The sequence below is a fragment of the Elephas maximus genome, chromosome 5, assembly GCF_024166365.1.
Source record: "Elephas maximus indicus isolate mEleMax1 chromosome 5, mEleMax1 primary haplotype, whole genome shotgun sequence".
Lineage (NCBI taxonomy): Eukaryota > Metazoa > Chordata > Mammalia > Proboscidea > Elephantidae > Elephas > Elephas maximus.
This window is the reverse complement of record NC_064823.1, coordinates 140,262,307-140,289,488: the sequence shown is the minus strand read 5'-3', so window position 1 is coordinate 140,289,488 and position 27,182 is coordinate 140,262,307.

Here is a 27,182-nt window from a genome sequence, read left to right as displayed (position 1 = left end):
AACCAATTAAGATTAATTAAAAAAAAATGCTTATAACAGGGAATCACGGAAGTCAAAATGTAAAAGATCACAATAATCAAAAAGAGGGACTAAATACAGGTGGCATAGAACTGCCATATGGAGAGTTATACAAGGCGATATAGAACATTACAAGTTAGGTTTTTACTTAGAAAAATAGGGGTAAATATTAAGGTAACCACAAAAAAGTATAACAACTCCATAACTCAAGATGAAAGCCAAGAAAAATGTAACAACTCAAAAAACATAAAGTCAAACACTACGAAAATGAGGATCTCACAATTTACTAAGAAAAACGTCTCAGCACAAAAAAGTATGTGGAAAAATGAAATTGTCAACAACACATATAAAAAGACATCAAAATGACAACAGTAAACACTTATTTATCTATAATTACGCTGAATGTAAATGGACTAAATGCACCAATTAAGAGACAGAGAGTCTCGGACTGGATAAAGAAACACGATCCGTCTATATGCTGCCTACAAGAGACACACCTTAGACTTAGAGACACAAACAAACTAAAACTCAAAGGATGGAAAAAAGTATATCAAGCAAACAACAAGCAAAAAAGAAGAGGAGTAGCAATATTAATTTCTGACAAAATAGACTTTAGACTTAAATCCACCACAAAGGATAAAGAAGGACACTACATAATGATAAAAGGGACAATTGATCAGGAAGACATGACCATATTAAATATTTATGCACCCAATAACAGGGCTGCAAGATACATAAATCAAATTTTAACAGAATTGAAAAGTGAGATAGATACCTCCACAATTATAGTAGGAGATTTCAACACACAATTTTCGGAGAAGGACAGAACATCCAGTAAGAAGCTCAATAGAGACACAGAAGACCTAATTACAACAATCAACCTACTTGACCTCATTGACTTATACAGAACTCTCCACCCAACTGCTGCAAAGTATACTTTTCTTTCTAGCACACATCCGAACATTCTCTAGAATAGACCACATATTAGGGCATAAAACAAACCTTTCCAGAATCCAAAACATCAAAATATTACAAAGCATCTTCTCAGACCACAAGGCAATAAAACTAGAAATCAATAACAGAAAAACTAGGGAAAAGAAATCAAATACTTGCAAACTGAACAATACCCTCCTGAAAAAAGACTGGGTTATAGAAGACATCAAGGAGGGAATAAGGAAATTCATAGAATGCAATGAGAATGAAAATACTTCCTATCAAAACCTCTGGGACACAGCAAAAGCAGTGCTCAGAGGCCAATTTATATCGATAAATGCACACATACAAAAAGAAGAAAGCCAAAATCAGAGAACTGTCCCTACAACTTGAACAAATAGAAAGTGAGCAACAAAAGAATCCATTAGACACCAGAAGAAAACAAATAATAAGAATTAGAGCTGAACTAAATGAATTAGAGAACAGAAAAACAATTGAAAGAATTAACAAAGCCAAAAGTTGGTTCTTTGAAAAAATTAACAAAATTGATAAACCATTGGCTAGACTGACTAAAGAAATACAGGAAAGGAAACAAATAACCCAAATAAGAAATGAGAAGGGCCACACCACAACAGACCCAACCGAAATTAAAAGAATCATATCAGATTATTACAAAAAATTGTACTCTAACAAATTTGCAAACCTAGAAGAAATGGATGAATTCCAGGGAAAAACACTACCTACCTAAACTAACACATTCAGAAGTAGAACAACTAAATAGACCCATAACAAAAAAAGAGATTGAAACGGTAATCAAAAAACTCCCCCCCAAAAAAAAGCCCTGGCCCGGACGGCTTCACTGCAGAGTTCCACCAAACTTTCAGAGAAAAGTTAACACCACTACTACTAAAGGTACTTCAAAGCATAGAAAATGATGGACTACTACCCAACTCATTCTATGAAGCCACCATCTCCCTGATACCAAAACCAGGTAAAGACATTACAAAAAAAGAAAATTACAGACCTATATCCCTCATGAACATAGATGCAAAAATCCTCAACAAAATTCTATCCAATAGAATTCAACAACATATCAAAAAAAATAATTCACCACGATCAAGTGGGATTTATACCAGGTATGCACGGCTGGTTTAATATTAGAAAACCCATTAATGTAATCCACCACATAAATAAAACAAAAGACAAAAACCACATGATCTTATCGATTGATGCAGAAAAGGCATTTGACAAAGTCCAACACCCATTTATGATAAAAACTCTCACCAAAATAGGAATTGAAGGAAAAGTCTTCAACATAATAAAGGGCATCTATGCAAAGCCAACAGCCAACATCATTCTAAATGGAGAGAACCTGAAAGCATTTCCCTTGAGAACAGGAACCAGACAAGGATGCCCTTTATCACCGCTCTTATTCAACATCGTACTAGAAGTCCTAGCCAGAGCAATTAGGCTAGACAAAGAAATAAAGGGCATCCGGATTGGCAAAGAGGAAGTAAAATTATCTCTATTTGCAGATGACATGATCTTATACATAGAAAACCCTAATGAATCCTCCAGAAAACTACTGAAACTAATAGAAGAGTTTGGCAGAGTCTCAGGTTATAAGATAAACATACAAAAATCACTTGGATTCCTCTACATCAACAAAAAGAACATCAAAGAGGAAATAACCAAGTCAATACCATTCACAGTAGCCCCCAAGAAGATAAAATACTTAGGAATAAATCTTACCATGGATGTAAAAGACCTATACAAAGAAAACTACAAAGCTCTACTACAAGAAATTCAAAAGGACCTACTTAAGTGGAAAAACATACCTTGCTCATGGATAGGAAGACTTAACATAGTAAAAATGTCTATTCTACCAAAAGCCATCTATACATACAATGCACTTCCGATCCAAATTCCAATGTCATTTTTTAAGGTGATAGAGAAACAAATCACCAACTTCATATGGAAGGGAAAGAAGCCTCAGATAAGCAAAGCATTACTGAAAAAGCAGAAGAAAGTGGGAGGCCTCACTCTACCTGATTTCAGAACCTGTTATACAGCCACAGTAGTCAAAACAGCCTGGTATTGGTACAACAACAGGCACATAGACCAGTGGAACAGAATTGAGAACCCAGATATAAATCCAACCACATATGAGCACTTGATATTTGACAAAGGCCCAGTGTCAGTTAATTGGGGAAAAGATAGTCTTTTTAACAAATGATGCTGGCAGAATTGGATATCCATTTGCAAAAAAATGAAACAGGACCCATACCTCACACCAAGCACAAAAACTAACTCCAAGTGGATCAAAGACCTAAACAGAAAGACTAAAATGATAAAGATCATGGAATTAAAAATAGGGACAACTCTAGGAGCCCTAATACAAGGCATAAACAGAATACAAAACATTACCAAAAATGACGAAGAGAAACCAGATAACTGGGAGCTCCTAAAAATCAAACACCTATGCTCATCTAAAGACTTCACCAAAAGAGTAAAAAGACCACCTACAGACTGGGAAAGAATTTTCACCTATGACATCTCCGACCAGCGCCTGATCTCTAAAATCTACATGATTCTGTCAAAACTCAACCACAAAAAGACAAACAACCCAATCAAGAAGTGGGCAAAGGATATGAACACACACTTCACTAAAGAAGATATTCAGGCAGGTAACAGACACATGAGAAAATGTTCTCGATCATTAGCCATTAGAGAAATGCAAATTAAAAGTAGGATGAGATTCCATCTCACTCCAACAAGGCTGGCATTAATCCAAAAACCACAAAATAATAAATGTTGGAGAGGCTGCAGAGAGATTGGAGCTCTTATACACTGCTGGTGGGAATGTAAAATGGTACAACCACTTTGGAAATCTATCTGGCGTTATCGTAAACAGTTAGAAATAGAACTACCATACAACCCAGAAATCCCACTCCTCGGAATATACCCTAGAGAAACAAGAGCCTTCACACAAACGGATATATGCATAGCCATGTTTATTGCAGCTCTGTTTACAATAGCAAAAAGCTGGAAGCAACCAAGGTGTCCATCAATGGATGAATGGGTAAATAAATTGTGGTATGTTCACACAATGGAATACTACGCATCGATAAAGAACAGTGACGAATCTGTGAAACATTTCATAACATGGAGGAACCTGGAAGGCATTATGCTGAGCGAAATGAGTCAGAGGCAAAAGGACAAATATTGTATAAGACCACTGTTATAAGATCTTGAGAAATAGTATAAAATGAGAAGAACACATACTTTTGTGGTTACGAGGTGGGGAGGGAGGGAGGGTGGGAGAGGGTTTTTTACTGATTAATTAGTAGATAAGAACTGCTTTAGGTGAAGGGAAGGACAACACTCAATACATGGAAGGTCAGCCCAATTGGACTGGACCAAAAGCAAAGAAGTTTCCGGGATAAAATGAATGCTTCAAAGGTCAGCGGAGCAAGGGCAGGGGTTTGGGAACCATGCTCTAAGGGGACTTCTAAGTCAATTGGCAAAATAATTCTGTTATGAAAACATTCTGTATCCCACTTTGAAATGTAGCGTCTGGGGTCTTAAATGCTAACAAGCGGCCATCTAAGATGCATCAATTGGTCTCAACCCACCTGGAGCAAAGGAGAATGAAGAACACCAAGGTCACACGACAACTAAGAGCCCAAGAGACAGAAAGGGCCACATGAACCAGAGACCTACATCACCCTGAGAGCAGAAGAACCAGTTTGTGCCCGGCCACAATCGATGACTGCCCTGACAGGGAGTGCAACAGAGAACCCCTCAGGGAGCAGAAGATCAGTGGGATGCAGACCCCAAATTCTCATAAAAAGACCATACTTAATGGTCTGACTGTGACTAGAGGAATCTCGGCGGTCATGGTCCCCAAACCTTCTGTTGGCACAGGACAGGAACCATTCCCGAAGACAGATCATCAGACATGAAAGGGACTGGACAGTGGGTAGGTGAGAGATGCTGATGAAGAGTGAGCCAATTATATCAGGTGGACACTTGAGACTGTGTTGGCATCTCCTGTCTGGAGGGGGGATGGGAGGATACAGAGAGTTGGAAGCTGGCAAAATTGTCACGAAAGGAGAGACTGGAAGGCCTGACTCATTAGGGGGAGAGCAAGTGGGAGTACGGGGTAAGATGTATATAAACTTATATGTGACAGACTGACTTGATTTGTAAACGTTCACTTGAAGCTCAATAAAAGTTAATAAAAAAAAAAAATTGAAATGTTTCAACAAATGAATGGAGCACTGGACGGGTTCACTTGTTAATGCCAGGAAATTTGAAAGACAGCTACCTGGCCAAATGAGTAGAAGAGATCATATTTGTACCCATTCCAAAGAAAAGTGATCCAACAGAATGTGAAATTATCAAACAATATCATTAATATCACACACAAGTAAAATTCTGCTGAAGATCATTCAAAAGCTGTTGCAGCAGTGCATTGACAGGGAACTGCCAGAAATTCAAGCTGGATTCAGAAGAGGACATGGAACAAGAGATATGATTGCTAACGTCAGATAGATACTAGCTGAAAACAGAGAATACCAGAAAGATTTTTACCTGTGGTTTACTGACTATACAAAGGCATTCAACTCTGAGGATCATAATAAATTATGGATAACATTGTGAAGAATGGCAATTCCAGAACACTTAATTGTGCTCATGAGGAGCCTGTACTTAGACAAAGAGGCAGTTGTGAAGGGTATACTGCATGATTTAAAGTCAGGAAAGGTGTGCATCAGGATTGTATCCTTTCACCATACTTATCTAATCTGTATGCTGAGCAAATAACCCAAGAAGCTGGACTATATGAAGAAGAACATGGAATCAGGATTAGAGGAAGACTCATTAACAACCTGCAATATGCAGAGGACACAACCTTGCTTGCTGGAAGCTAAGAGAACTTGAAGCACTTACTGATGAAGATCAAAGACCATGGCTTTCAGCATGGGTTACATCTAAACAGGAAGAAAACAAAAAATCCTCACAACTGGAATATTACGATAAATGAGAAAAGATTGACGTTACCAAGGACTTAATTTTACTTGGTTCCACAATCAATAGCCATGGAAGCAGCAGTCAAGAAATCAAAAGACACATTGCATTGGGCAAATCTGCTGCAAAAAAAAAATTTTTTTTGCAAAAGAGTGTGTAAAAAATCAAAGATGTCACTTTAAGGACTAAGGTGCTCCCAAACTGAGCCGTAGTGTTTTCAATCGTCTCATATGCATGTGAAAGCTGGACAATAAATAAAGAAGACCAAAGAAGAATTTAGGCCTTTGAATTATGGTCCTGGTGAATAATCTTAAATACACAGTGGGCTGTCAGAAGACAAATCAGTCTTGGAAAAAGTACAGTCAGAATGCCCATTAGAGGCAAGGATGGTGAGTCTCCGTCTCACATACTTTGGACATATTACCAGAAGGGACCAGTCCCTGGAGAAGGACATGCTTGGTAAGTGGAGGGTCTGAAAAAGAGATAAACCCCCAATACAATGGACTGACACAGTGGCTGCAACTGTGGGCTCAAGCGTAACAACAATTGTGAGAACGGCACAGGACCTGGCACTGTTTCGTTCTGTTGTACAAAGTGGTTGCTGTAAGTCAGAACTGACACAACAGCACCTTACAACAGCAGTAACTACAACAACAACGTGAATACAAATTGAAGTATGTTCAGAGATGTAAAGCATAGATATTATTTGCTCCTCATCATTAATTATATATTATACTGCTGCTCTGTGATTAAATCTATGAAATCATACTAACTCGTTTGTATGAAATAGCAATCAAAAATGTCAAGCAAACCAATTATACTTTCTTTTTATTATATTCAATTTTAAAAAATATGTTAACTTTCCTTGAGATATAATTAGAAAAATTATTGGTAAGGAAAAAGTTGCCGATGTACCTCTTTTTTTTTTTTTTAACATTTAAGGTAAATGTTTTCTCCATTGAACAGTTTTGTTATTTTTTCAATATAAGCAAACATAGACCATCATGTTAAAGGATTAATCAAAGGTCATAAAATTTTTCCCCAAACTGCCAAATAGGAGACATGAAAAGAATTGCCTTGATGAACTGATATGTCAGTAATATTTAATATTGTCTTTGAGAAAATATTACTATACAGATGATGTTGATCTATTACCAAAGTATGTATTTTAGAAGCATCGTGGTTTATTTTCAATTATTATTCCAATATTGGTTGTATTCATGCCTATGAGGTATAACACAGTTAATTGCTGTGACATGTTTTTTTTTTTTTTTTCTGAAAACCAATTTACTGAGTCATTCTAGTCTGGTTTGAAGTACACGGATCTGTATACCACTTCCTTCCATGTTAGTACTACCTGGATTTCCAATGCCAAAATTCTTATCCCCTTCACTCACCCTACAAGCTGAAAAGGGAAATGAAACACACTGACTTCTCTCAGGAGTATCATGACAAGGCTCTCTGTCATGTTTCGTTCATTTCATCTTGATTGGGGGATAGAGGAAAAAAAACAGACTAGAAGGATTCCATGCAATAATTAAGGCCAGGCAAAACAATATTCATGGTGCCAAAATATTTACCAAAATTTTTCTGATAACCATATCTATTAACATAATTTAAACATAAGAGACACTGAATGGTTAAGATCAAAGCCCCATCTGTCAGACCCTGAGAGTTGTTATGTTTTATGTACAAAGCTTTCATGTGGTCTTAATTACTTTTAAGTGAATAACCAAGAACACTGTACAGACATTTCTGACTTTGAGAACTAGGTAGTGGTCACTTGCCCCCTACCAACCCCTTCCAGATACTAGGATACAGTCACATCACGTACATATTCAACTTAATGGAATTTCATCATGTGCATTTGACTGGGAGAGACAGAGGAAATGAAAGAAGCAATTGGAAAGAGGAACCAAAATTGAGAAGAGAAATATCCATTTGATACTAGCCATTCTTTTTTTTTATTCTAGGAAGAAGGACCTGGTGGTCTTCTTCTGAAATAAATTAGCCAGTGAAAACCTTTTGAATAACAGCAGAACATTGTCTGATATAATGCCCAAAGAAGAGCCCCTCAGGTTGGAAGGCACTCAAAAGATGACTGGGGAAGAGCTGCCTTCTCAAGGTAGAGTCAGCCTTAATGGCATGAATGGAGTCAAGTCTTTGGAGTCTTCATTTGCTGATGAGTACAACTCAAAATGAGAAGAAACAGCTGCAAGAAATGTGGAATGTAACAAGTATGAATCTAGGAAAACTGGAAATTGTAAAAATGAAATGGAAAGCATAAACATTGATCTCTGAGACATTAGTGAGCTGACATTGACTGGTATTAGCCATTTTGAATCAGATAATCACAGGGTCTACTAAGCCAGAAATGACAAATTGAAGAGGAATGGTGTTGCATTCACTGTCAAAAAGAACCTTTCAAGATCTGTCCTGAAGGACAACGCTGTCAGTGATAGGATAATATTCACATGCCTACAAAGAAAATCAGTTAATACAACTATTATTCAAATTACTTACCAACCATTAAGGCCAAAGATGAAGAAATTGAAGATTTTTACCAATGTCTGCAGTCTGAAATTGATCAAACGTGCAATCAGGTTGCACTGATAATTATTGGTGGTTGGAATGCAAAAATCGGAAATAAAGAAGAAGGATTAGTAGCTGGAAAACATAGCATTGGTGATAGAAATGATGCCAGAGATCACATGATAAAATTTTGCAAGACCAACTACTTCTTCATTGCAAATACCTTTTTCAATAGCATAAACAGCGACTATACACATTCACCTCACCAGATGAAATACACAGGAATCAAATTGACTACACCTGTGGAAAGAGATGATGGAAAAGGTCAATATCATCAGTCAGAACAAGGCCAGAAGCTGACTGTGGAACAGACCATCAATTGCTCCTATGCAAGCTCAAGTTGAAACTGAAGAAAATTAGAACAAGTCCATGAGACCCAAGTATGACCTTGAGTATATCCCACCTAAATTTAGAGAAAATCTCAAGAATAGATTGACTTATAGAACACTAATAACTGAAGACCAGATGAGTGTGGAATAACATCATAGATATCATACATAAAGAGAGCAAGAGGACATTAAACAGGAAAGAAAGAAAACACCAAAATAGATGTCAGAACAGACTCCAAAACTTCCTGTTGAACATAGAATAGCTAAAGGAACAGAAGAAATGACGAAGTCAAACAGCTGCACAGAAGATTTCAAAGGGTGGCTCGAGAAGACAAAGTAAAGTACTATAATGACATGTGCAAAGACCTGGAGTTAGAAAACCAAAAAATGAGTACACACTTGGCATTTCTCAAACTGAAAGAACTAAAGAAAAAATTCTAGACTCAAGTTGCAATATTCAAGGATTCTATGGGGAAAAATACAGAATGACACAGGAAGCATCAAAAGTAGAAGGAACACAGGGAGTCACTTTACCAAAAATAATTTGTCAACCTTCAGTCATTTCAGGAGGTAGCATACAATCAAGAACTGAAGGTACTGAAGGAAGAAGTCCAAGCTGCACTGAAGACAGTGGTGAAAAACAAGGCTCCAGGAATTGATGGAATACCAACTATGATGTTTCAACAAACTGACGCAGCTCTGGAAGTGCTCACTTGCCTATGCTAAGAAATTTGGAAGACAGCTACCTGGCCAACTGACTGGAAGAGATACATATTTATGCCTATCCCAAAGAAACATGATCCAATCGAATACAAAAATTATTGAACAATATCATTAATATCCAAGAAGCTGGACTATATGAAGAAAAACTCAGCATCAGGATTGGAGGAAGACTCATTAACAACCTGTGTTATGCAGATGACACAACCTTGCTTGCAGAAAGTGAAAAGTACTTGAAGCACTTACTAATGAAGATCAAAGACCACAGCCTTCAGTATGGATTGCACCTCAACATAAAACAAAAATCCTCACAACTGGACCAATGAGCAACAACGTGATAAACGGAGAAAAGATTGAAGTTGTCGAGGATTTCATTTTACCTGGAGCCACAATCAACAGCCATGGAAGCAGCAGTCGAGAAATCAAAGGACACATTGAGTTGAGTAAATCCGCTGCAAAGGACCTCTTTAAAGTGTTGAAAAGCAAAGATGTCACCTTGAAGACTAAGGTGTGCCTGACACAAGCCATGGTATTTTCAATCACATTATATGCCTTTGAATTGTGGAGTTAGCAAAGAATACTGAATATACCATGGACTGCCAAAAGAACAAGCAAATCTGTCTTGGAAGAAGTACAACCAGAATTCTCCTTAGAAGCAAGAATGGTGAGACTGTGTCTTACAATATGTCTTTAGACATATTGTCAGGAAGGATCAGTCCCTGGAGAAGGACATCATGCTTGGCAAAGTACAGGGTCAGCAAAAAAGAGGAAGACCCTCAATGAGGTGGATTCACACAGTAGCTGCAACAGTGAATGAGTTCAAGCATAACAGTGATTGTAAGAATGGTGCAGGACCTGCCAGCATTTCGTTCTGTTGTGCATAGGTCACTATGAGCTGGAACTGACTCGATGACATTTAACAAGAACAAGAACAGTCATTAATATCACATGCAAGTAAAATTTTGCTGAAAATCATTCAAAAGCAGTTGCAGCAGTATATCAACAGGGAGCTGTCAGAAGTTCAAGTCGGTTCCAGAAGAGGATGTGGAATGAGGGATATCTTTGCTGATGTCCGACGGAATCTAGCTGAAAATAGAGCATACCAGAAAGATGTTACCTGTGTTTTATAGACTAAGCAAAGGCGTTTGACTGTGTAGATGACATTGTGAAGAGTGGGAACTCCAGAATGCTTAATTGTGCTGATGTAGAACCTGTACATAGATCAAGAGGCAGTCGTTTGAACAGCAACAAAAGAATACTGCATGGTTTAAAGTCAGGAAAGGTGTGAGTCAGGGTTGTATCCTTTCACCATACCTATTCAATTTGTATGCTGAGCAAATAACCCAAGAAGCTGGACTATATGAAGAATGGGGCGTCAAGATTGGAGGAAGACTCCTTAACAATCTGCATTACGCAGATGACAAAACCTTGCTTGTTGGAAGTGAAGAAGACTTGAAGCACTTACTGATGAAGATCAAAGACCACAGCCTTCAGTATGGATTACACTTCAACGTAAAGAAAACAAATATCCTCACAACCGGATCAATAAGAAACAGCATGATAAATGATGAACATCTTGAAATTGTCAAGGACTTCATTTTACTCGTATTCACAATCAACACCCGTGGAAGCAGCAGTCAAGAAATCAAAGGACACAGTGCATTGGGCAAAGCTGCTGCAAAATGTTAAAAAGCAAAGATGTCTCTTTGAGGACTAAGGTGCACCTGACCCAAGCCATGGTGTTTTCAATCTCCTCACATGCGTGCAAAAGCTGGGCAAAGAAAAAGGAAGGTAGAAGAAGATTTGATGCCTTTGAGTTGTGGTGTTGGTGAAGAATATTGAATGCGCCATGGACTGCCAAAAGAATAAGCAAATCTATCTTGGAAGAAGCCAGAATGCTCTTAGAAGTGAAAATGACAAGGCTTCATCTCATACATTTGGACATGTTATCAGGAGGGACCAGTCCCTGGAGAAGGACGCCATGCTTGATAAAGGGGGGAGGGGGCAGCAAAAAAGAGGCAGATGCTCACTGAGATGATTGAAACAGTGGCTACAACAATTGCTCAAGGATTGTGGTGATTGGGCAGGACTGGACAGTGTTTCCTTCTGTTATACGTAGGGTCGCTATAAGTTGGAACCGACTTGATGGTTCCAACAACAACAGCTATTTTACCTGTATGTCATTCAGTGGATAAATGCCAAGGAGTTAGCCTAAATTTGGAATCCGGAATCTTCCTTTGTCAGTGTCTAATTTTCTTTGTGTGTCTCATAGCCTGAGCAACTCATTCCTTTCATGTGTTTAAAGAAAATTCATTTTTGGATCAACATGGCTTTATGGAGAAATCAACTACTTTATCTGTGGTTCAACTGAATAAAAGTGATCTATTCCAACACTGGAAGAAAAAGCTGATGTTATTCAGCTTGAGTAGAAAAGGTCTCAAATTTGACATCTACCGGAGTGAGTTCCAAGGATAATTACAAAGTTGTTGTTAGGTGCCGTCAATTTGGTTCCAACTCATAGAGACCCAATGTAAAACAGAACAAAATACTGCCTGGTCCTGTACCATCGTCAAAATTGTTGCTAAGTTCAAGTCCATTGTTGCAGCCACTGTGTCAGTCCATCTCGTTGAGGGTCTTCCTCTTTTTCACTGACTGCCGACCAAGCAAGAAGTCCTCCTCCAGGAACTGGTCTCTTCTGATAACATATCCCAGGTACAAGAGACAAAGTCTTGCCATTCTCCTTTCTAAGAAGAATTCTATTTGTACAACCAGAATAATTCCACTAGTACACAATTTTCTATTACGTATTCAATGACTTTGGAACCTAACTCTTGGCGAGTGGCACCTTTATTTTCTTTCCAAATATCCATTTTTCCCCAAGGCCATTTTACTATTTCTTCTCAGAGAAAATAATATTATACATGTGAGATACAGCCTTTTTTGCAGATGATGGTAGCTCAATGATGGTTGTTGTTGTTGTTAGGTGCCATCGGGTCAGTTCCGACTTATAGCAACTCTGTGCACAACAGAATGAAACACTGCCCGGTCCTGAGCCATCCTTATAACCACTGTTATGCTTGAGCTCATTGTTGCAGCCACTGTGTCAATCCACCTAGTTGAGGGTCGTCCTCTTTTCCGCTGACCCTGTACTCTGCTAAGTATGATGTCCTTCTCCAGGGACTGATCCCTCCTGACAATGATGGTAGCTCATAAATAAAAAACAGCTGTGAGAAGCCACCAGCACGTGGGATGCTTAGCAACCTAGTAACATACAGAAAAAAAGGCTTGAGCCAAAGAGAGTAAGTGTAAGAAAGAAAATGCAAAACAGATAAGTAAAAATAAGCATTCAAAAGGAGAACAAACAGTAAAAATGGAGACAAAAAATGAATTACATGGGCCTTATAGTGTCTTTGGATGTATAGTGGTTAAGAGCTACGGCTGCTAACCAAAAGGCTGGCAGTTCGAATCTGCCAGGTGCTCCTTGGAAACTGGATGGGACAGTTCTACTCTGTCCTATAGGGTCGCTATGAGTTGGAATCAACTCGATGTCAACGCATTTGGTTTTTTGGTTCTTCGTAGCATCTTTGACCAATATAGCAAATAGAATTGTTTAAAATATACATTTTATTCATGTTTGTGATTATCTTTTAATGCCTTAACTTGCAGTACTCAAGCTGATCTAAGGTTTGAAATATTAGCCTCTCATTAAGCTAATTGTACTCTCAAAATTTTAATAATTATTGAAAGGATCTATAAGTTCTCCCAAGTTGAGTCCCTCTTTGACTAAGGAGACCTGTTAAGTTTTACTTTAGTTTGAATCTTCTTGGTGGAGCTATACTGAAAATACTACTTCAACTGGAAATAGAAAGAGGTGAAATTTTTATGCTGAATTGAACATCAGAAGTTTTTATAATTTTCCTTCTTAGAACTCAATTTACCCTACAGGGACCTGCATAAGCAAAACCAACTCAGAACAGAATGCTTGACTGAATCCACTAATGTGTCAGTATTGTTTCCCACTAGTGAGCTTTTTCTGAATAATAAATGCTTACTTTAAAGACTAATGCAACTCCCTACCCATTAGCCAAATACTAATTGAGAAATTAGCAGGTACGCAGGAATAGGCTAGGTGGAGCTGAGAACTATAAGAAAAAAAAAAATGACACATTTCCTTTTCCATAAGAATTTAGATTATTGTTTGGGGAAAACAAAACTAAGGTGGAAGAAACAGCAGCAAATAGAAGATTATTATCAAGTTGTTGGATTGTTTCTTCCCTCTCTGAATGCTACAGAACTTGAGAAAATGGAGATATACATGTAGGTTCTAAGAATTGGGATCAATTTCATGAAAAACCCAAACGAAACCCGTTGCTGTTGAGTCGATAATGACTCATAGATACCCTAAAGGACAGAGTAGATCTGCCACATAGGGTTTCCAAGGAGCACCTGGTGGATTCCAACTGCCAACGTTTTGGTTAGCAGTCATAGCTAGCAGTAGGTCTTAATCGCTGTGCCACCAGAATTTCCAATTTCATGAAGAAGGTGGAATTTTTATTTGGCTTTGAAAAAAGTATAGAGTGCAACTAAACAGATGATCGAAGGGAGGGATATTCCAGACAAGGGAAAAGAGCGTAACAAAAAGTCAGAAAATGGAATGGTTTTAGAATGTGTTTAGAGAGAATGGAAAAGGGGCAAAACAGACTGGCTCAAACGGTGGGGTTCAGATCTGGGGGTATCCAAAGGGAAATATACTTGAGCATTTCTATTTGTGGCAGGATAGAAATCCCCAAATAAAATAACAGGACCCCATTTCAGCTGTGAGAATGCTGGTCACATTCCCAGTTTCCCGAGGATTCTGAAAGCGGCAGCAACTGAAATTCTCCACCACCTCTCAAATGTCCCACGCTCCCTGCTTTCTTTTTGACTTCTCGATAACTTTGTACATCGTTCCTTTTGCAACTCCCATTTACTTCTGCATCTCCTAAGCCCTAGAGCTACCACATTGCTCCTTGTGTAAACACAGCCCCCACCCTTTCATTCCTGCAAACGCTACTAATTCAAGGTGGTATAGAGCATAAAACATTTTAACTGAAGATTAGCGGAGCTATCCAAAGGTACTTGGGAATATTATAGTGGAACACAAAACAACCTAAGATTAATATTATGCATAACTATTAAAGTTTTTTCAGCAATCTCTACCTGAAGAAATGTCTCAAAAATCCTCTTTCTGCTTGGAGTTGAGATGGCCACAATTTCCTGATGTCTATCTGTGTCTGTGAGTGTATGTATGTAATTGTATGTGTCTGTCTTTCCATCTTCTCCCAGTTTTGGAATACAGCACTACCCCCAACCCCTAAGCCATAAGGGAGAAATGCAAAATGCTTGGCAATTGTTAAAGCAGAAAAATTCTGCTCTTCTTTCTCCACCTCCACTCTAGACTGGTCGTGGGGGTGTAATGTTTTAAAACTTAAAAATCCCATCGTTAGTTTTCCCTAATCAAAGGAGCACTAACTCCAGAGATGAATTATGCTGCTCTCTTATAACGCAGGAAACAACTGTAGCCATGCCTTTCTTTCTATGTTTCTTTTTTTGAGTGGTATTTTTTTCTGCCTGCTTCATATTACAGTACTTAGAGAAGATGAGCTAAGCAAATCGCTCAGGTTCAGGTTTAGGAAGAAAAACCTCATCCAAAGTAACCCCTGGGCACTGCTTGGTTAATACTTGGGGAAAAAACAAAAAAGATCTTGCCTTTCTTTTCCTCGTTTTGTTTGTTTTTGTCTCTTCACCATATTCTACAAAATAAATTTCAGCAAGCAAAAAGAAAATCACTATATGAAACCAAAGCAATGGCACTTAACGTGCAGAGGGGGAAAAACTGGTCACGTAGATAGCAGGGTTCTATTATTTTCACAAAAGATTTTGCCCTTCGCTGGTGACCCTTTGCATCTGTTGCGTGTGGTGCTGAGCCAGGGAAATTACCAGAGTCAATGGGGATAATGTAACAGACTCCAGTTCCCCAATGGGAGAGAAGCCCTCTTTTATGCTCTGTAAATGTGCATTCTAAAGACTTACAAAACCTTTTAAATTTTCTGTTGCTTTTAGATTTCCCTGAAAATTACCAAACCCCAATCTTAATCTATGTAATTAGTCTCCCTTGAAGAATCACGTTCATAGCCATCTTTATGAAAAGAGAGGTCTGTGTGAATAAATTGTTTGATTTGTCCTTTACTGGTCTCTGGTAAGAGCGTTCAACTGTGAGGTTGGTTTTACAGAAGCTATATTAAGTATCCTCTCAAAGCAGCTGCAGCTGCAGGATTAGAACCTAGTTATTAACCCAAGGGTATAAAATATTAAACTGCCAGAAGGCACCATACTTAGGTAATGTTAAGGCCCTAAACAAATCACATGGTGCCAAGTCCAACTGCCCTTCTCTTTGTCACATGAATGTGATCTAGGTAAGATGAACTTTGCTGGCAACCTTGGTCAATGGAACTGTAGCATAATATCACAATCTGTTATCAACAGAGGAGAGAAGTGGTTTGGGGTCAAAGCCAACCTCTAAGCGGAGGCCTTGAGATTCACATGCTGATGTTAACTTTTACGTCAGTGACCAGCTGATACCTATGCGATTTCCTTCCTCCCAGAGCCCCAAGTCACAAAACCCATGAGAGACAGCTCTGTGGTCAAGAAGGAACTTGGCAAAAAAGCTTTGGCCACCTCTTACTCTCAAGACACAGCCAAGGAGTCAAGTTGTGGAAGAGACTCAATGTTCTCTGCCATAATGAGCCCTTGTCTTATATGTATGTAGCCCTTTACTTTCCTCCTCCGCAGTAAGACTCCAGCCAGCCTGCTTTGACCGCCCGTGAAAACACTATAGTAATGGCTGCTGTTTGTTGTCCTGAAAGATTCTTCTTGGTGATGCCTGTGTGCATTAGCTACTTGACTATGACTGAACAACTTTCATTATAGAGAAGGAAGCAGCCACCTTCCATTTGCATTAAATGTCCTGGCCTGCCTCTTGGTACACACTATCCCATGATGGATGCATGTGTAAATTCAAACTGCATGTCTTTTATGAGTTGCATGCTGCTTCTCCAGAGTTTTTAACACAACATCCTCCTGCTTGCAATGAAACAAGCGTATTGGGTTTTATATGGTTATAAAATCCCACATAAGACAAACTATACAAAACGCTTTTTATGTAGCTTGAAACTTGTTCACAATACCTTCTTTTTCCCCCATCGCCACTCCTCCCTACCTCCGCCTCCTATTTCCTTCCTTCCTTCTCTGCTCATGAAATCTCTTATTCAAATGATTCTGGAGACTTTCATTTTTCTGTCTGTTTCTTGCTTACTTTTACGAGCCTAGTGCCTGGGAATCACCCTTTTTACTATGGAGAAGCACACTGTTGAAGGTTTGTAATGACAACATCTGTCTGTCCTGAACAGATGTTGGGATAGTCCCTGGTTGCACATTTAGTATGCTGGCCAGTATAAGCCAACATTCGGCCTGAGAGTTAGGATTCTCAGTTGTTCCTAGGGCAAAAGCAGGCATTTGATAATTGAAACTGTAATCCGCTCTTGATGGTAGCCTCGCTTTTGGACAAAATCTGCAAAAAAACACACCAATGCTTATCTAGCATCTACTGCAAAACTCAACTTTGTTATATGTGTCTTATTGTAAAAAATGTAGCATAAAAAGCTACTGGCCATATTTTGGAACTTGTTTACAAAATAACACGCATAGGTCTGGAATTGCCTGAGGTGTGTTAGTTTATGCAATAAGCCCAGATAAACATGCTTCTACACTGCATGCTACGCTTATTAACATTAGTCAAATATTCCAAGTGGCTTATTTGAGTCTCAGTTAATCCACACTTAATCATGACCTTGGAATGAGAACTTGGCTATAATATCATTTTCAAAAGAAAATTCCAACACCAGCCATTCTTTGCCAGTGCCAGAATGCTTATAACATGATCAACAAGTTGCAGTATACCCTTGCAGACATGTCAAAGAGTTATAATCTAAAAAGAAGGCTGGGAATGTATTATTATGCTGAGTGTAATTCAAGATACCTGGGCAATGGGAGGCACAGATCACCCCAGGCTGCACACTCAGGAAAAACAGCCTTTAGAGTTAGGTGGTTCTTTAGTAGAAACCTGTATGCAAGGTGGGCACTAGTCATGTAATTATCCGGGGAAAAGGACAAGAGGCAAAAGAAATAGCCAGCACAAAGGACCTAATATGGGAATGTAAGTGGAAATAGGAAGGAGGCCAATGTTGCTGGAGCAGAGTCAGTTGAGGGAAAGGTAGAAGGAATTGAGGTCAGAAAAGTAGCCAAAGGCGAGACCATTGCAATGAATTAGAATTCTATTGAAAACACAAAGAACACAAATAATAGCTACGAAAATAATAAAAAAAATATGGTATAATAAATGTAATAAATAAGATTTATTCAAAAAAAGTTGGAACACAAAAGAGGAAATGCCTAATAATTCTTAGAATGCCAAAGAAAGTGAAATTGGTTTTTGATCTTGAAAATTTTGGCTGAGAAAGGGGAAAAGATATTTCTGATGAAAGCAACACTTTACAGAGATAATGATATGTATAAAAGTAGAGGAGAGAAACATATCATGATATGTTGAGACAACCCTTGAAATAGTTGATCTGATTAGAGTGTGGAAGGAAGTGACATGAGATGAAGTTGGTGTCAGAGCTTCAAAGCTCCTGCATGTCACCCTAAGGAATTTGGACTTCAACCAGTAGGCTAGGGAGCCACTGAACTATTTTAAGCAAGGAAGTGAGGCAACATGGTCATAGTTTTATTTTAGAACAGTAAATCTGTAGTCTGTGAAGAATTAGTTGAAGTACAGTGGAGTGTCTGGGGTCAGGACTATAGCTGGGTAACTTGAAATTATATGAGTGGGGAAAGACGGACCACGGCAGTGACAGTAAGAAGAAATATATTGGAGAATTATTTAGAATGTATGGCATAGCAAATATTAAGATATGAGTCATAAAATTGAAGGCTGTCAAGAATGATTTCTTGGCTCATGGTTTGAGGAATCTGGTCAATAGTGATATTATTACCCAAGATAGGGTGGAGGATCAGGTTTGAGACTAAATATATTTTCAGATTTATAAAAGAAACAACCTAAGAGATAGAGAAGATAACTGATGGAATAAGGTAAAGATATAGGTACAAAAGCATTGTTGTTGTTAGGTGCCACCCAGTTAGTTCCAACTCATAGCCACCCTATGTACAACAGAATGAAATAGTGCTCAGTCCCAGGCCATTCTCACAATCATTGTTATGCTTAAGCCCATTTTTGCTGCCACTGTGTCAATCCATCTCCTTGAGGGTCTTCCTCTTTTTCCCTAGCCCTCTACTTTACCAAGCGTGATGTTCTTCTTCAGGGACTGATCCCTCCTGATAATATGTCCAAAGTATGTAAGACATAATCCTGCCATCCTTGCCTCTAAGGAGCATTCTGGTTGTATTTCTTCCAAGACAGATTTGTTCCTTCTTTTGGCATTCCCTGGTATGTATATTCAATATTCTTCACCAACACCACAATTCAGAGGTGTTGATTCTTCTTTGGTCTTCCTTATTCATCGTTCGGCATATGAGACGATTGAAAACACCATAGCTTGGGTCAGGTGCACCTTAGTCTTCAGGGTGACATCTTTGTTTTTCCACACTTTGAAGAGGTCTTTTACAGATTTGCCCAATGTAATGCATCTTTTGATTTCTTGACTGCTGTTTCCTTGGGTGTTAACTGTGTACCCAAGTAAAATGAAATCCTTGAAGTCAGTCTTTTCTGCATTTATCATGATGTTGCTTATGGGTCCAGCTGTGAGGATTTTTGTTTTCTTTATGTTGAGGTGCAATCCATACTGAAGGCTGTGTGCTTTGATCTTCATCAGTAAGTGCTTCATGTCCTCTTCACTTTCAGCAAGCGAGATTGTGTTATCCGGATAACGCAGGTTGCTAATGAGTCTTCCTCCAGTTCTGATGCCCCATTCTTTCTCATATAGTCCAGCTTCTCGGATTATTTGTTCAGCATACAGATTGGATAAGTATGGTGAAAAGATATAACCCTGATGCACACCTTTCCTGATTTTAAGCCATTCTGTATCCCCCTGTTCTTTTCGAACGACTGCCTCATGATCTATGTACTGGTTTCTCATGAGCACAATTAAGTGTTGTGGAATTCTCATTCTTTGCAATAATTACACAAAACCATAGGTGTAACTATTAGCTTTGGTAGAGAATGAGGGACAACTCATTTATAAAGGAGAAAAAAATGGTAATGGTCAATAAGAACTTGGAAAAATTAGGAGATGGCAGGAAAAAAAAATTAAGGGAGTTAACACATTAATTAAAAGGAAAGATCTAATGGAAGATTTATAAATTGAATTAGTGGTCTTAGAAAAATGGGTTGTTGATGTTGTTGTTGTTGTTGATTGATATCGAGTTGATTCCAACTCATGGTGACCCCATGTGTTGAAGAGATCCTCTCCATAGGGTTTTCTTGGCTGTAATCTTAACAGAAGCAGGTTGCCAGGCCTTTTCTTCTGCAGGACAACTGATAGGTTCAATCTGCCAAGCTTTAGTTTAGCAGCTGAGCATAAACCATTTGTGCCACACTGGGCAGAAGAGTAAAAAATGATGCTGAAATTTCTATTTTGCGTGATTAAAGAATAGCATTACCATTTGAAAAAGCTGAGGAAGCGATTTGGACACCTGTTTGTTGGTGAAAGAGGGAGAAATGATTTTTGTTTCAGATGCGTTGAATTCGAGATGGTAAGAAACCCAAAGTGTTTATGTCCACTCTAAGACAGAAATCACATTATTCGAAAATAAATCATGGCCTAAGTAAAAATAACGGTTGAAGCCATAAAGTTATATGGGTTTTCAGTAGCAAAAAGAGAAAAATGATGAAGAAAAAACCCTTGGGCAATGCCCTGAGTGGTCAGCAAAGAGGAAGAGTCAAGGGGCCAATAGTGTTTTCCTTCAGGATGAATGTTCCCTAACACACATCTGGCTTCTCCTTTTCTTTGGGGAATGGTAACTAAACTGATTTGTAAATTTAGAAAAGAAGGAATTGAGTTTTGTCATGTCAACTTCTCTCTCTTTCCTCCTGAGAATAAGCATTATGTAGAATCTCTTCTTCACTTCTCTTTTATCTTATATATAATTTTTTCCAGAAGTTAGGTGTAAAATAGGGGAGCCATTTGTTGTGCCCATTGGAAACATTAAATCTTAGGGCATTCACTGGTCACATGGGAAAAAAATGTGGAATTTTGCCAAGCAAAATACATATATTGAGGCTTGTGGTGAATCCAGGATTTGGGGCTTTGGACCTAGGACTACAGTGCCAATAAAACATTTATATTTTAGTGATTGGTACACTAATATCATTGCTGATGTCAGATGGATCTTGGCTCAAACCAGAGAATAGCAGAAAGATGTTTACATATGTTTTATTGACTATGCAAAGGCATTTGACTTTGTGAATCATAACAAATTATGGATAACATTAAGAAGAACGGGAATTCCAGAACTCTTAATTGTGCTCATGAAGAACATGTACATAGACCAGGAGGCGGTTGTTTGAACAGAACAAGGGGATACTGCGTGGCTTAAAACGAGGAAAGGTGTGCATTGGGGTTGTATCCTTTCACTGTATTTATCCAATCTGTATGCTGAGCAAATAATCCCAGAAGATGGATTATATGAAGAAGAATGTGGCATCAGGATTGGAGGAAGACTCATTTACAATGTGCATTATTCTGATGACACAACCTGGCTTGCTGAAAGTGAGGAAGGCTAGAAGCACTTGCTGATGAAGGTCAAAGACTACAGTCTTCAGTATGGATTACGCTTCAACATAAAGGAAACAAAAATCATCACAACTGGACCCATAAGCAACATCCTGGTAAGTGGAGAAAAGATTGAAGTTATCAAGGGTTTCATTTTACTTGCATCCATAATCAATGCCCATGGAAGGAGAAATCAAGAAATCAAATGATGTACTGCATTGGGAAAATCTACTGCAAAAGACCTCTTTAAAGAGTTGAAAAGCAAAGTTATCACCTTGAAGACTAAGGTGCTCCTGACCCAGACCATGATATTTTCAATCACCTCTTTCACATGTGTGTGAAAACTGGACAATGAATAAGGAAGACCGAAGAAAAACTGACACTTTTGAATTATGGTGTTGGCAAAGAGTATTGAATATACCATGAACAGCCAGAAGAGCGAACAAGTCTGTCTTGGAAGAAGCACAGCAGGAGTGCTCCATGGAGGCAAGGATGGCAAGACTTTGGGCATGTTATCAGGAGGGACCGGTCCCTGGAGAAGCACATCATGCTTGGTAAGGCAGAGGGTCAGGGAAATAGAATAAGACCCTCAATGAGATGGATTGACACAATGGCTCCAGCAATGGGCTCAAACACAGCAAAGACTTTAAGGATGGCACAGGACCAGGCAATGTTTGGGCACCTAACAACAACAACAGGCTAATATTGGACCAGATTTTACTGCTGTGGACTTTATGAGAGATGTTAACCCTTAGGGCACCTGTTTTTTGTTTGTTTGTTTTTGACTATGGTAGGTGACTGCAGTTTATGGAAGTTTTGTTCTTGTGTGAGTAAAATTCTACAAAGGCAGCTTGAGAAAAGTCACAGAAAATACCCAGTTCTCAGAGAAAGGCCCAGGTGTCATACCAGCCTCTTTAAATGGATGTTTGGTGGCGGGGAGGGGATTTTGTCAAGAGTCAGGCATTAGACACCTACATTAAAAGGCAAGGGTGAGAACCTTATACATGCATGGGACTTTAGTGTTTGCCACTAGAATTCAGTTTTTCCCAAGGCATTATGAGTGAATTAAGGACTTGATCATAAAGAAAACAATTCGTCTCTATAAAGTTATTTAGACACTGAGAACAAGATTGAATCTATAGGACAGCCAAGTTCAAAAAGTGATATTGAAGCATTGATGAGGTTCTAGATTTAAGCAGTTGGTAAGAGATCTGGGTAGGCTGCATTAGTTGGCTGTCCCAAGTTTCATTCTAAATTTAGGGCCAAGGAAGAAACAGTAGAAGGTCTTACCTTAGTTTGCGTGTCTTCTCCACAGACTCAAGTCACTCCCCACTACATGGTCTTAAATTGGCTATAAACCAGTTAATTGCTTTAAAAAAAAAAAAAAGAAAACCTGTCCTTAAGAGGCAGGCATCTCACACCTAAGTAATTGCATAGCAAAAATTGATAAAAATAGGATGGGAAATACCTGCTCACGTGAAGTGTGCACAGAAAACCACTGGAAAGGTCAGTGTGAGACAATGAATAACAGGAAATAAAACTCAGGGATTTTGAATAGGCTGGATGGAAAAGAAGGACACATTAACTAAGTCCTGGAATTTAAGGCTACTGCCAGGCCTTTCTTCCAAGGTACCTATGGATGAACTCAGACCTCCAGCCCCATAGTTCGCAACTGAGTGCCTTAACCTGCTCAGGGACTTTAACTATTAGAATTACAAAAAACTTGTGTTTTTGCTATTTGTAGGCCTTCATTTTTCATATGAATTTTAATACTGATTTATCGATTTCCAATATAAGGCCAATTGGATTTCTTTTGGAATTGTGTGAAATTTAAAGAATAATTGAGATAAATGGAACATTTTCTAGACATCCCTTTAAAAACTGACTTATTTGTCATATACTGAGGGTTTTTTTTTCTATACTTTAAAATGATTTATAAAATTGTTCAGTAAGGTTTGTACCTGTCTTTAAATCTTTTTTGTAACAATAGTTATCACTATTGTAGATATAATTTTCTCTATTATATGTTCTCTTTAAGTATTTTAGGCTTATAAGATGCTCTGGACTTTTGTTTGATTCTATACACACCAACTTTATTGAACACTTTTTGGTTATGATAGTACGACAATTCTCTTAAATTTATGTGTTTGTAACCATATCTTATATAAAAAATCAAACCCACTGCCGACAAGTCGATTCTGGCTTATAGGGAGCCCCATAGGGTTTCCCAGGCTATAAATCTTTATGGAAGCAAACTGCCACATTTTTCTCCAGTGGAGTGGCTGGTGGATTCGAATCACCTGTTTTTCAGTTAGCAGCCAAGTGCTTTAACCACTGTGCCAACAGGGCTCCTTATAGCTTGTATAACAAATATATTTTGTCTCTTCAACCATTATATTTGGTCTTTTTATATTATTTTTCTTTCTTTCCTAATTGAATTGCCTAGGAGCTCAATACAATGTTGGATATTAATAATAAGAAAAGTAATTGCTTATTTTTTTTACTTTAATAACCATTAAGTATTACATTTGTTATATACTTTTAGAGATACTATCAGATTAACAAAGTTTACTTCTATGAAACTATGTTTAATATGTTGTATACATTTTTGCATATGATTTATTAATAGTGTATTTAGAATTCTTGAAACTATGTTTTTAAGGGATCATTCTACATTCTATTTACTCTCATTGCCTAGTGTTGATATCTATGAGTTATCCCTTTTCCAACATTTTTTTTTAAATAAATATTTTATTTAAAATAAAGAATACGATTCACTTAAATTTCTGGTAAAATTAGCTTATAATAATGTCTGAACCTGGTCATTTCTGTAGGTAACTATGTAAAATTACAAATCCATTTCATTGGTTTGTTTCCACATATTTTAATTGCATCTTCATCTTATATATCTATCTTGGATTTTGAGTGAATTCCTTAATACTTTTCTTCATTTAATTAAACCTCTTTTCAACAGTGTCAAACTAAAATGTAGGCTTTAGATTGAAATTTTAAAATTTTAGATGTCCAAGTTTTCATTTTTATTTTTAAGCTTTTGTGTATGCATAGTGGAAATTCTGGTGATGTAGTGATTAAGAGCTATGGCTACTAATTAAAAGGTTGGCGGTTTGAATCCACCAGGCACTCCTTAGAAACCTTATGGGGCAGTTCTACTCTGTCCTATAGGGGCACTATAAGTCCAAATCGGCTCAACGGCAATGGGTTTGTTTTTTTTATTTGGTTTAGTGGTAATTCATTTATGGAAGTTTTTGCTATATTACTTTCTTTTTCATTAGAAATACTTTTATTTGTTTGCGGATCTTAATTGTATTTATTTTTGTCATTGTCAGATTATTTTTATTCTCAATTTTACATTGACTTTAATTCCTACCATTTTCTTAGCTTTGAATAAAATTGCTCAATAACCTGGGAGTTTTAACTTCCAATCTTATTGAGTGGGACCTTTCTGTCTCTACCAGGGCTTCAAATTAGTTCATTCCAGTTCAAGACAATGTTGAAAATATGCATTTCCACTCCAGATATACTGAATCAGAATCTACACTTTAAAAAGTTCCCCCAGATGATTCTTAATATAGGAAAATTGGGAGTTGTCAAAAATGAAATGGAATGCTTGAAGACTGATATCCTAGGCATTAGTGAGCTAAAATGGACTGGAATTGGCCATGTTGAATCAGACAATCATATGGTCTATTATGACAGTAATGAAAAATTAAAGAGAAACAGTGTCATATTCATTGTGAAAAATAACATTTCAAGATCTATCCTGAAGTATAATGCTATCAGTGATAGGATACTATCCATATGCCTACAAGGAAGACCATTTCAGAAAGTAGCATATGATTCAGAACCAATGGTGCTGAAGGAAGAAATCCAAGCTGCGTTGAAGGCATTGGTGAGAAACAAGGCTCCAGGAATTGACAGAATATCACTTGAGATGTTTCAACAAACACACGGAGCATTGGAAGTGCTCATTCATCTATGCCAAGAAATTTGAAGACAGCTACCTGGCCAACTGGCTGGAAGAGATCCATATTTGTGCCCATTCCAAAGAAATGTGATCCAAAGGAATGTGGGAATTATCAAACAATATTATTAATACCACACACAAATAAAATTTTGCTGAACACCAATCAAAAACAGTTGTAGCAGTACATTGACAGGGAACTGCCAGAAATTCAAGCTAGATTCAGAAGAGGATGTGGAACAAAGGATACTATTGCTGATGCCATATGGAGCTTGGCTGAAAACACAGAATACCAGAAATATATTTACCTGTGTCTTATTGACTATGTAAAAGCATTCGACTCTGTGGATCATAACAAATTATGGATAACATTGCAAAGAATGGGAATTCAGAACTTTTTTTGTGTTCATGAGGAACAATTATATAGACCAAGAAGCAATCGTTGAAACAAAACGGGGGGTTGCTGAGTGGTTTAAAATCAGGAAAAGTGTACCATAATTGTTAAATCTGTGTGCTGAGCAAATAATTCAAGAAGCTGGACTATATGAAGAAGAATGTGGTATTAAGGTTAGAAGAAGACTTATTAACAACCTGCAATATGCAGATGACATAACCTTCTTTACAGAAAGTGAAAAGGACTTGAAGCACTTCTTAATAAAGATCAAAGCCTTCAGGCTGTTGTCTTTGATCTTTATCAAGAAGTGCTTCAAGTCCTTTTCACTTTCTTTAAAGAAGGTTATGTCAGTATGGATTATACCTCAACATAAAGAAAACAAAAATCCTCACGACTCGACTGAAAAGCAACATTATGATAAATGGAGAAAAGATTGAAGTTGTCAAGGATTTCATTTTACTTGGATCCACAATCAATGCCCGTGGAAACAGTAGTCAAGATATGAAATGATGTGTTGCATTGGGGAAATCTGCTGCAAAAGGCCTCTTTAAAATGTTAAAAAGCAAAGATGTCACTTTAAGAACTAAGGTGTGCCTGACCCAAGCCGTGGTGTTTTCAATCATCATATACGCATGCGATATCAGGACAATGAATAAGGAAGACCAAAGAAGAATTGATGGTTTTGAAATATGATGTTGGTGAACAGTATTGACTATATCATGGACTGCCAGAAGAATGAACAAGTCTGTCTTGGAAGAAGTACAGTGAGAATACTCCTTAGGAATGTGGATGGCAAGACTTTGTCTCACATACTTTGGACCTGTTATCAGGAGGGACTAGTCCCCTGAGAAGACATCATGCTTGGTAAAGTAGAGGGCTAGGGAAAAAGAGGAAGACCCTCAATATCATCAATTGAAACAAGGCCAGGAGCTAACTGTGGTACAGACCATCAATTGGTCACATTTAAGTTCAAGCCGAAGATGAAGAAAATTTAAACAAGTCTTTGAGAGCCAAAGCATGGTCCTGAATATATCCTACCTGAATTTAGTGATCATTTTAAGAACAGATTTGACATATTGTACACTAATGACTGAAGACCAGAAGAGTTGTGGAATGACATCAAGGATATCATACATGAAGAAAGCAAAAGGTCATTAAAAAGACAAGAAAGAAATAAAAGAGCAAAATGGATGTCAGAAGATGCTCTGAAACTTGCTCTTGAACATAGAGTAGATAAAGGAAATAGAAGAAATGATCAAGTAAAAGGGCAGCTCAAGAAGACAAAGTAAAGTACTATAATGAAATGTGCAAAGACGTGGTGTTAGAAAACCAAAAGGGAAGAACACTCTCAGCAT